This window comes from Crinia signifera, chromosome 3, assembly GCF_055691185.1.
Source record: "Crinia signifera chromosome 3, ASM5569118v1, whole genome shotgun sequence".
In the NCBI taxonomy this organism is placed as follows: domain Eukaryota; kingdom Metazoa; phylum Chordata; class Amphibia; order Anura; family Myobatrachidae; genus Crinia; species Crinia signifera.
In genome coordinates this window covers 85,855,376-85,867,415 of record NC_139219.1, presented here as the reverse complement: position 1 = coordinate 85,867,415, position 12,040 = coordinate 85,855,376, and the positions used below count along the sequence as shown (strand labels likewise).

At 48.0% G+C, this 12,040-nt stretch overlaps 1 protein-coding gene across 2 annotated transcripts in view; it reads left to right on the top strand.

Annotated features, from left to right (window-relative positions):
* The window catches only part of TTC13 (tetratricopeptide repeat domain 13), a 74,534-nt gene that overhangs the window by 1,146 nt on the left and 61,348 nt on the right, over positions 1–12,040 (top strand). The window lies entirely within an intron of this gene.

Sequence of the window (12,040 nt, the reverse complement as noted above, 5' to 3'; positions counted from 1 at the left end):
CTGGTAGGTTAACCAGTGAATGTCCGGGATGGATTAAGGGGTCAGGCTGCCCCTAGGCACAATATTTTTGGCCTCCCCTGGACCTGGAGGGAGAGAGGACCCGGAAATTCTGCACACAGCTTTGCGTTAGGGGTCAAAATCATTTGATGGATCACCGACCATTGAATGATTTTTGACCTCTGTGGTGTCTTAGATCTGTGGATACCCTGTGCGGAAAGTGGACAGGCAGCTGACATCAGCTGCCCAGATCCGTAATGGGCGCAATAGCATTGGAACGCCTAGCATTTTCATGGGAATGCCCATGAAACGCTGGGCGTTCCCATGGGCTCAGCCCGTTGCCACCGCCCCACGCCCCCAGCTAGCAACAAGCGTCTGCACTTGTGCATAAATGCACATGCGCAAATGCCAAACATTGCTCCCTCCGTGCGAACGAACTAGAATAACCCCCCTTGTCCGAAACATGATGAGGTTCTGTGTATTATTGCTATGATCATATAAAATAACATATACAAGCATAGTCACCAGCCCGTTAGAATGATAGAGCTGTTAGGACCTGTGGCTCTGTTATGCTGAGGTGTTAAGTGGAGCTCTGCCAGGCACCGATGGCGCATCATCGAGGTTAGGAGCAGCGGTACACTTTTAATATTTTATCGGATTAGGCCCACTTCTGTGTTGACCATAACCTTGTCACTCTATTATATCACACATAACAAAACTGCTTCAGAACATCTTTAAATTTATTCTTAATCTTATGCTGGGTACACACTGGTACGATCATGAGCAGATCGTGAGACGACCATACGATGGTCGCATGATCTGCTGTTGGTGTACACCGGGCAGACGTTTGACCTGGGGAGCGTGTTCTGGGCCGTCTGCTAGATAGATTTCGGTGGAAATGTCACAGACGGATGACAAATTGTCTGGGATGTCTAACTGAGTGCTTGGGTTCCTGGTGTGAGTTTCTGTTGGTGGGAGCCATTGTGGAGCGATGGGGTCGACCGAAAATAGACCTGATGACGTCCAAATTCAATCACAAGGTCGCCAGATACTGCTCAAGAACCAGGGATCCCCAGGCGGTGACCATAGATGCCCTGACGACGCGGTGGTCGTTTACCCTGGTTTATCTGTTCCCGCCTCTTCCACTGCTGACAAGGCTACTCCAAAGAATACAAAGTCAGGGAGTGGAGGCCATTCTAGTGGCACCAGATTGGCCAAGAAGGGCGTGGTTCGCGAATCTTCAGAGCCTGTTGGTGGAAGAGTCTTGGCGTCTACCTCTCACAAGTGATCTGCTCACTCAAGGTACCTGCATCTACCAGGATTTAGGGCGGCTTCGTTTAACGGCCTGGAGGTTGAGCGGCAGATCCTAGCTCATGAGGGCCTTCACACGTCTGTCATATCCACAATGACTCAGGCCAGGAAACCGGTGACCACGGCCCACAGATTCCTGAGTTTTCTGCAGGCGGGTTTAGATTTGGGCCTACGCTTAGGATCTCTAAAGGTCCAGATTTCGGCCTTATCAATCTTCTTCCAGAATATATTGGCTAGTTTACCAGAAGTGCAGACCTTTCTCCAAGGAGTGCTTCATATTCAGCCTCCTTTTGTCCCGCCTACACCGCCGTGGAGTCTGGATGTGGTCCAGAGTTTCTCTGTCGTCCAGTCTGGTGACACAGCTCACGATGGGATGTAGGAGGGGTCCGCAAGAGCCAGGCACCTATGCTTCAATTCTTTGGGAGCAGGCTCCTCCCTTCCACATCCCACAATGCCTCAGTTCGTTTTAGGTGCCCACAGGAGTTGGTGCTATGCTGAGCAGCTGCGCTGCAGCTGCATTTTTTATTTGGATTTTTTACTAGTTTAGTGAGGTTTTTATTATTTTATTAACTATTAGTTACAGCAGGTTTTTTTCCCCAGCGTGTAACTTCATACTGAAGTAACAGAAGCTGAGAGCGCTTCAGAGGCTGACAGATGCACTTCCTGTCAGCTCTTGTGTGCGCAGGGATGCGGCTGCTCCCTCTGCACAACGCTTACCTCTGGCTGACGAGGTTTCCTGGGCTCCGGAGGGTTCTAACCAGCTCCTTGTTTAGAAGGGGTTCTTGGGGCCGAATTCTCCGCAATGGCGCCCGCCATCTTGGATTCGAGCTTCAAGACACAAATCCCCTAGGGGAGTTGACGTCTTGTACGGGAGTCCAGCACTGCTGGACAACTCCAAGTGGTCCCAAGGGGGATTTACTGGAGGTGAGGAGAGGCACTAATGGGAGCTGCTGAAGGAGGAAAGGCGCCAAAAGGCTACCCTCCCTGCTGAAGCAGAGACTTGGTCTCTTCCTGTCCTGTGCTGTGGCGCCATTTCTCTCCATGCTGCGGAGCTGAAACTGGGCTAATTTTTTCCACAGAGGTCTCTCCTGGAAAGCGCTTCCCCCGCTTATAACTGGCAAAAGATCATCCACAGATAAGTACACTGATACATTGCTCTGTGCTTTGCCTGTCATTTTGCATTGTTTTCTGAACATGACTGACGAGTGCACTTCTGTTGCTGGGGAGGAGGGGGTGAGGGGGAATTGCAAAATTTACATGCGAACAAGGGGACCAGGGGGAATTGTGCCCTTCCTGTGATGCTGTTCCGTGTGAGGTCTGAGATAACTGAGCCAGCATGGTCTGTGGCTTTAGGAAGGTCCATGAATGCCTTAACAGAGGATTTGAACAGGCAAAAGGATTCTTTGTTAGGGTCTCCTGGACATGGTCTTTCATCTCAGACTTCTTGGGGGTCTCTTGCCCCAGCGCAGGGGGACATCCCTTATGGAGCAGTTGGTACTTGTGGAGTATCACGGCTCCCATCGCATGCCATATATAGTGGAATGCGATTGGATGCGATTTTTGCCATTTTTACAAAATCGCATGCGATTTGATCGCCTGCGATCGCATGCGTTTTTAACAGAAAAGCATCCAAATGCATTGAAATTAGTATCAAACGTGTTCAATGGCCCCCAAATGTCATTTTTGAGGCTGTACCACCCCCACTATCCACGCGAACCCGAAGCGTGCCGAGAGCAGCGGTACGCGTCCTACGACCTTTTCATACCCCCACTATCCACGTCGGCGTGGAGTTGAGAATAGAAAGTGTGGCACGCGGACACCTGTGAAGCCCGCGAGGGGACGCGGATACCTGTGAAGGTATCCGTGTCCCCTCGCGGGGCTGGCCACGCTTCGGGCTCGGTGGCTCCCTGCGCTCGCCACACTTTCTATTCTCAACTCCACGCCGACGTGGATAGTGGGGGTATGAACAGGTCGTAGGACGCGTACCGCCGCCCCTCGCGGGCTCGCTGCGCTCGCCACGCTTCGGGTTCGCGTTGATAGTGGGGGTGGTACAGCCTCAAAAATAAAATTTGGGGGCCGTTGAACATGTTTGATACTAATTTCAATGCATTTGGATGCTTTTCTGTTAAAAAACGCATGCGATCAAATCGCATACGATGCGATTTTTTGCTATGCGATGCACATCGTGGGAGCCGTGATTATCCACAAGTACCGAGCAGTTTACCAAGTCCTATGAGGATATTGCAAATAGGCATGCTTTTTCTACCCCCCTCTTTTGAATTTATATGATGATGATGATGGGGTGTGTGAGGAGGATTTGGGTTGGACCCAGAGTGAGGAAGCTGATACGTCAGTTTTGGACTTTGAAGATTTAATACTGGCTGTTAAGCAGGCTTTAAATTTAGCTGAGGAGGAAAAAACTCCAGCACACTGTGTCTTTAAGAAGAGTAGCAAGGACCCTGTGTCTTTTCCTTCAGATGAGGGGATGGTTTATTTGCTGGGGGAAGCTGGATAATCCCCAGAAAAGAGATTGTTAATGACTAAAAAAATATGCAAATATCTACCCCATGCCGGAGGATCATGTTAAGATATGGGAAAAGATTCCATTGGTTGATGCATCTGTGGCCAGATTATCTAAAGCCACTGCCTTACCAGTGCAAGGTGGTGCAGCCTTTAAGGACCAAGTGGATAAAAAGGTTGAAGTTGTCTTAAGGCAATTTTTGAAGGCGTGGGTTTCACGCTGCATCCCATTATTGCTTGGGTTGCAAAAGCAATGGTCAAATGGGCAGAGACTTTAAGCAGTCAGCTCCATCATGATGCAGAGGCCTACTCATTTGCTGAAAAGTTGAGATGTGCTGCTGAGTACATCTGTGAGGCTGGTGAGGAAGGCGCAAAGATGGCGTCTAAGGTTTCTGTAACTTCCGTCACAGCCAGACGAGCACTTTGGCTAAAGGCATGGGAAGCGGATAGTGAATCCAAAAAGTCCCTAACAACTCTGCCCTTCAAGGGGGAGTTACTCTTTGGTTCTAAATTAGAGGACATTATAAAACAGGCTACGGGGGTGGGGTGGGGTGGAGAGCACTTTCCTCCCCACTACTTCTAAACCTACAGGGGTACTTGTGTATTATAGCGGTGCCCCGATGTACATTGTACGATGAACGTATCGCATGCCATGTACCCGATGGCATGCGATGCGATTTTGACCCCCTATACATTAAAAATCAATGTTAAATGCACCCCCACGCCACCCCCCCACTATAAACGTGAACCCGAAGCGTGGCAAGCGCAGCAGTACGCGTCCTACGACCTTTTCATACCCCCACTATCCACGTCTGCGTGGAGTTGAGAATAGATTAGTGTGGCGAGCACAGCGAGCCACCGAGCCCGAAGCGTGGCGAGCGGACACGGATACCTTCACAGGTAAATGCGTCCCTTCGCGGGCTTCACAGGTATCCGCGTCCCCTCGCTGCGCTCGCCACGCTGGTGGCTCGCTGCGCTCGCCACACTAATTTATTCTCAACTCCACGCCGACGTGGATAGTGGGGGTATGAAAAGGTCGTAGGACGCGTACCGCCGCCCCTCGCGGGCTCGCGGCGCTCGCCACGCTTCGGGTTCACGTTTATAGTGGGGGGGGGCGTGGGGGTGCATTTAACATTGTATGCACCCATTAGGGTGCTTAACATAGTATAAGCACCCATTAGGGTGCTTATACAATGTTTAATCGTATGGCATTGTATGCCATGTACAATGGCATACAATTTCAAAATTGTATGCCATCGTACACTAACCAACGACATCGCGTACCATCGCATGCATGCGTTATGGTATACGATGCGATGGGCGCCGCCAAAATACACAAGTACCCCTACAGGTTCTAAATTGAGTGTTTAAGCCGTCCTTTCGTCCCCCCTTTCAAAGTGGAGCATCTAACCGTGGGCAAGCAGGGCGTGGAAGATTTGAGGCCGGTAGAGGAAGGACTTCCAAGTCAAAATGTGGAGTCTTTGCAAAGAAACATGCAGCAAAAGGTGAGGACAAGTCCTCGGCATGACGGGGCGGAGGCTCCCTGTTCTGGGATCAGTGGGGAGTCGCCTCCTGCAATTTCGGGACAGGTGGAGAGAGTCCACCGGGGATCCCTGGGTTTTTTCCATTGTTTCCGAAGGTTACCGGATAAATCTCAGGGGTCCTCCTCCTGGCAGATTTCTCCCTACTCCCTTGCCGCAGACGGCTTCGCTGAGGTCCGCGCTCCTGGAGCAGCCTTGTCGCTCAAGGAGAAAGGAGTGGTGATCCCTGTACCTCAGGAGGAGAGAAAGAAGGGATTTAATTCTATCCTGTTCTTAGTACCCAAACCAGACCCATTCTAAATTTAAATCTTCATCTTTGCATGGATCACTTTCCACTCTCTGTGGTCAGTGCTTTTAAGCATAGAGCCGGGAGAGTTTCTGGCATCAGTAGATATTCAGGATGCGTATCTCCATGTGCCTATCCACAAGGAACATCAGTCCCTGCTCCGGTTTGCAATTGGAGAGAACCATTGGCAGTTTAAGGCTCTGCCGTTTGGGCTGGCAACGGCCCCAAGGGTGTTCACAAAAGTGATGGCAGTCCTGGTGGCAGCCCTCAGACTAATGGGAATAATAATTATTCCTTATCTGGACAACTTTCTATTCAAGGCGGAGTCAGCGGAAAAGCTGCAGGAACATCTGAACATCGCGACACAGTTCTCACGAGACCAGGGGTGGGTACTAAATCTACCCAAGTCTCATTTGATACCCACACAAACTCTGCAATTTCTGGGGGTGATTTTGGATACACACCTACACAGTGTGTTTCTGCCAGAACCCAAGGCAGTGGAAATTCGGCAGATGGTTTTGAATATTTTACAAGCACCTGCACCTACGGTGTGGCAAGGAGTATGGTTGCTTTGGAAGATGGTGGCAACGTTCGAGACTCTTCAGTTTGCCAGATTCCATTCCAGAATTTTTCAATGGAACATCCTGTCGTGTTGGACGGGGAACGCAAAGACCATGAAACAGGAAAGATTGCTTCTGTCTCAAGAGTATCACTGATCTGGTGGACAGATGTGGAGATTTTACAGCTGGGATGTTCTCTCCGATCCTGGGATTGGCTGGTCATCATGACCGATGCCAGTCTCAAGGGTTGGAGGACGGTAGTTCTTCATCTACGGCTACAGGGCCTATGGACAAAGGAAGAATCCAGGCTTCCCATCAATATTCTGGAACTTAGGGCGGTCTGGAATGCGTTTCTACAGGCGGAGGAATTCCTGAAAGGTTCACCATTGCGGGTACAGTCCGACAATGCCACAACAGTGGCTTACCTCAACCATCAAGGCGGGACACGCAGCATGATGACAATGAAGGAAGTCTCCCAGATTTTCTCTTGGGCAGAGAGCAACGTTCTTGTGTTGTCGGCTGTCTTCATTCCGGGGATCAGGAATGTGGAAGCGGACTTCCTCAGCAGGGAGACACTGCTGGAAGGGGAATGGTCGCTTCATCAGGAAGTGTTCCAGGAGTTTGTGGATCGCTGGGGTCTACCAGAAAAAGACCTAATGGAGACAAGGAGCAACTGTCAGGTACCGAGATTTTGTTCTCGAGCAAGGGATCCAATAGCTTGGGCAGTGGATGCCATGACAGTTCCTTGGACTTTTCACATGGTCTACATATTCCCTCTGTTTCCCATGCTCCCGCGAGTATTGAAGAGAGTGAAAGGCTATTCTAATTGCACTGGATTGGCCCAGGAGGTCATGGTACTCCGACGTACTGAGATTGTCAACGGACTCTTGGCGACTCTCCTTGCGACAGGATTTACTAAAGCAAGGGCCGTTTCTTCACCCGGACCCAGCTCGGCTCAATTTAATGGCGCGGCTTATGAAACCTCATTTTTGAAAAATAAGGGGTTTTCAGATGAGGTGATACAGACCATGCTTAGGGCTCATAAGCCAGTGTCTGCAGCCAATTACCATCGAGTCTGGAAGATCTATATTAGGTGGTGTGAACGTCAAAAAGTTCACATATCTAGGTTCAAGCTCTGTAGAATTGGAATTCTTGCAGGATGGTTTCTCTGCCGGACTCAGTCTTCAATCTTTAAAAGTTCAAATATCAGCTTTGTCTATCTTCTTTCAAAAGAGGGTAGCTTTGCTACCAGAAGTTCAGACCTTTTTACAAGGCGTGACTAGACTTAAACCCCCTTTATAGGCAGCCGGTAGCGCCTTGGGATTTGTCTTTGGTTCTATCAGTTTTACAGAATCCTTCTTTCGAACCTTTAAGATCAGCGGAACTTAAATATGTTTCTTGGAAATTAACGTTTTTGTTGGCCATTACCATGGCTAGGTGTGTGTCAGAGTTGGGTGCCTTGTCCTGCAAGTCACCGTTTTTGATTTTTCATGATGATAGGGCTGTGCATCGAACAGTTCCTAAATTCTTACCTATGGTAGTATCATCTTTTCATTTAAACCAAGACCTTGTTCTTCCGGTGTTTGTTCCCCCTGAAGGTGTAAGAAATAGGGACAAATTAAAGAAATTGGACGTGGTTCGTGCCTTGCGAATATATGTGGATAGGGTAAAGGACATTCGCAAATCTGATTTGCTGTTGGTTTTATAGGATGTGCATAAGATTGGGTGGCCTGCTTCTAAGCAGACCATTGCCCGTTGGTTGAGGCCAATGATTGCCTTTGCCTACTGTAAAGCAGGTAGGCCTGTTCCTTCATGGATAAATGCACATACCACCAGGTCAGTTGCTTCCTCGTGGGCGGTGCGCCACGGGGCTACAGCGGAGCAGTTGTGTAGGGCTTCCACCTGGTCTTCTGTTCACACCTTTACCAAATTTTACAGGTTTCATGAGTTTGCGTCGGAGGATGCTTCATTTGGACGGGCAGTGATGAGAACTGTCAGTCTGAGCGTACCCTCCTAAAGGACCGGCTTGTTAACGTCCCATCATGAGCTGTGTCACTGGACTGGATGACAGAGAAAAGGGGATTTTTGTAAGAACTTACCATTCAAACCTCTTTCTCTGAGTTATACCGTTCATGTGTTGTCATGTTATGGTACTGTGAGTTTGCATATAAGATGTTCAGGCATTGTACTGAGTTTTGTATCCTAGTGTGCTCTTGAAGTTGAACTGAGGCATTGTGGGATGCGGAAGGGAGGAGCCTGCTCCCAAAGAATTGAAGCATAGGTGCCTGGCTCCTGTGGAACCCCTCCTACATCCCATCGTGAGCTGTGTCACCGGACTGGACTCAGAGAAAGGGGTTTGAACGGTAAGTTCTTACAAAAATCCCCTTTTCCTGCAATCCTCCTGGTTTGAACCATTATCAACAGTGGAATTAAAGTACCTCAGCTGGAAAACGGTGGTGCTTTTGGCATTGGCCTCGGCTCGTAGAGTCTCTGAGTTAGGGGCTCTGTCCTGTAAGAGCCCCTACTTCAATTTTCATGAGGACAGAGCGGAATTGAGAACAAACCCGCAGTTCTTGCCTAAAGTAATCTTTGCATTTCACCTCAATCAACCTATTGTGGTTCCTTCTGCCTCTGACTCTCACTGGATATTCCGGTGTCCCTAGATGTATTGCGCACAGTCAGCTACTGTGGAAAGTGCTTCAACATTTGTGAAATTGCTGGACCAGATGAAAGTCGCTCAGTGTGTATGCACCTTAACCGTTCCCATAGCGCCTGAGAATTTCAAGACTCCAGATGGCATCCCTTTTACTCTGAAGATGACGACATGATACAAATTGACATTTTGAACCATGTCAACATTCTAGTAGATTGTAGTGTCGACATTATGAATGTTAGGTATACATTTTAATTTTGCTGTAAATTCTAAATTCCGGCTACTATGCTAATTCCTGTGCTCATTTCTATGGAAATGCAGAAGTGATGTAGGGGGTCCCGTGATGTGCCATTCCAGAGCTTCATGAATGGCACATCACACAGCAACTGCTGTAATGCCTGCAGCAGTGTCCAGGGTAGTCGTGCATTGTGCACATTACACAGCATAGATGCGAAGTCTGTGATGTGTCAAACAGGGTTGTTTCTCACTATTGAGAATAGGTGTATGGACATATCTATATATTTGAACAAGTCACTATGTGTACATTATTTAAAAATGTTTTATTGCACATGACCCTTGGACTGTAGGTTAGCTTCCTTCAACGGAGTCAACACAAGTTGTTGACTATAGCAACTCTTTCTCGTTTACTCTTAATTCTGATGTTTACTGATTGGTGCACGCGCAGGATCTGTACTGCGCGTGTTCCCAACCCAGCTGCAATCTCATTGGCAGTCCTCTAATGCAACATTTATGATTGCCATGCGGCGGACATTTAAGTAGACAATGATGAGAACCATTTTTCTAAAGGAGTGCGGGTACTTATGTATTATCTGGGCGCCCGGTTTTATCATTGCATGCCACTGCTTAAGGCATGCGATGCGATTTTTCATTGTAAAGAACAGATTTTTTATTGTATAGTCACCCATGGGTGATTTCATACCCCCACTATCCAACTACGCCTGGAGTTGATTTTTTATATAGTGTGGTGAGCCACCGAGCCCGAAGCGTGGCGAGCGGACGCGGATTACTTTACATGTATTCTGCGTCCCCTTGCGGGGCACGCTGCGCTCGCCACGCTTCGGGCTCGCTGCGCTCGACACACTATATAAAATCAACTCCATGCGTAGTTGGATAGTGGGGGTATGAAATCACCCATGGGTGACTATACAATTAAAAATCTGGTCTTTACAATGAAAAATCGCATTGCATGAATTGTATGCCACTATATTGCATGCGATGCGATGAAAAAATCGGGCGCCCAGATATTACACAAGTACCGGAGTGCGTGTTTTGAGTAAAAGCGCAGCCACTTTGACTGAAGGTTCTATAAGCCAAACATTAATTGTAGGTTTTGGAATATTTAAATTGACTTGTTACTGGATCAGTGGTTGTTCTCTGTGCACGGGCAAGGCTTTATACAGACTTCTAAATAATTACGGATTGTCACCACATTTTTTATTTAGTGAAAACTTCTTTTGTCATTTTTTTTCTAACATATTTCTTATTCTACTAGATGTCTCTTATGCACAGCAGACCACTATAATACCATATATAGAAGAAACCTGCTAACCGAAAAGGCCACTTAATAATGTGTATTACTTCTGTAACAGATCTCAGCACAGTCATAACATGCTCTGCTAGTGATATATGTTTCTGTGTCTTGCTACAAATATTATTGACTTGCAGGATTACTTTGTACGCTCACAATGCAATTCTCTGAGCTCAGCTTAACATGACGCAGTATACAGTAAATATCCCTCTATGCTCTTTCCAGTTCCAAGTCTTTTCCAGGATAACTTGTAATAAAACCAAAATATTTAGAATTGCATAGATGTTATGTGATTTTATTATTATTATTATTTTTTTTTAATTCGTAAACCAGAAAACCACCCGATCCAAAGAATGCAGCGTTATTTTATATATAAAAACAAATGGCACATGTACAATAGTTTGTATTGGTAAAAGTACAGCATTAGTAAAGCAAGGTTATGCTGGGTACACACCAGGACGACTAGGGCCCGATCCCCTCAATCTAGATCCAATTCCGACCAATTGGATGTAGATTGTGTGGTGATTGGGCCCTTTTCTGACCTGGTGTGGACCGATACGATCCGATGCGCGGTCCCGCGGGTCGGTCGTTATTGAGATCCTACCTGCTGCAGGTAGGATCTCAATGACGACAATACAGCCGGGTGCGTCACCGTGAGCGGGTCGGACGAGACACTGACGACCCGCTCACGATGTGCATCGTGAGCGGGTCGTCCTGGTGTGTACCCCGCATTAGTGTGATACTTTGTATGCATTGTCAGACATCATCCAAGAGCATGTGTTGAACGATACCTCTGTGACGAGTGCCCTTTTAAGCTGGCCATACGCTAGTGCAGTGGTCCCTAGAGCATCAAAATATTTTCAAGGCACCATTAGGCCAAATGCTTCTTATCGAGAAATTCAGAAAAAAATCATTGCATTTAGTGCATTGAGTCACAGTGTCACAGTTATCTGGTGAGGGACAGGATTTGCTTCTGTTTGTCCACATATATTATGATTGGCAGCCACCAGCACTGGTTTTGCCTGGTACATTGACAATAAATAATATGAATTGATCTTGGTCCATCAACCCAAGGCACCCCTGCAAGTGTCCTGAGGCACCCCAGGGAGCCTAGGCACACAGTTTGGGAACCACTGCGCTAGTGCGATTTGCCCTGATTTCTCCCGATTCTAAAGGATCGGGCAGAGGAATCTGGTGAAATCTGGACAAAATTGTGTGTGTCTAGATCCGATGCATGAGCCCCAAGATCGCAAGTGCTACACGTAGGATCAGACAGCCTCCGGCAGCACATGCTGGGATCGCATGCAATATATCACATGCATGGGGGAACGGCTGGCTCTATTCTGTTGTGAGAAGTTGCAGCAGTGTATGGCATTAACATCACCAGCGCGGATCAGCACCTCCCTGTGCCTGGGAATCTGCATAATGCATTTCCCCCCAGGCCTATAGGGTGGGCGGCTTAAGCATATAGGAACTTATTCTGGTCCACACGCAATGCTGCAAATTTTGCAGCATTGCGTGTGGACCAAACGCCGCCCACAGTGGCGGCCACCCCTCCCTTTCGCACCTGCTATCCCCCGCACGGCATAATCATCCATTCGCAGCCTTGGGTGCGGGGGAGAA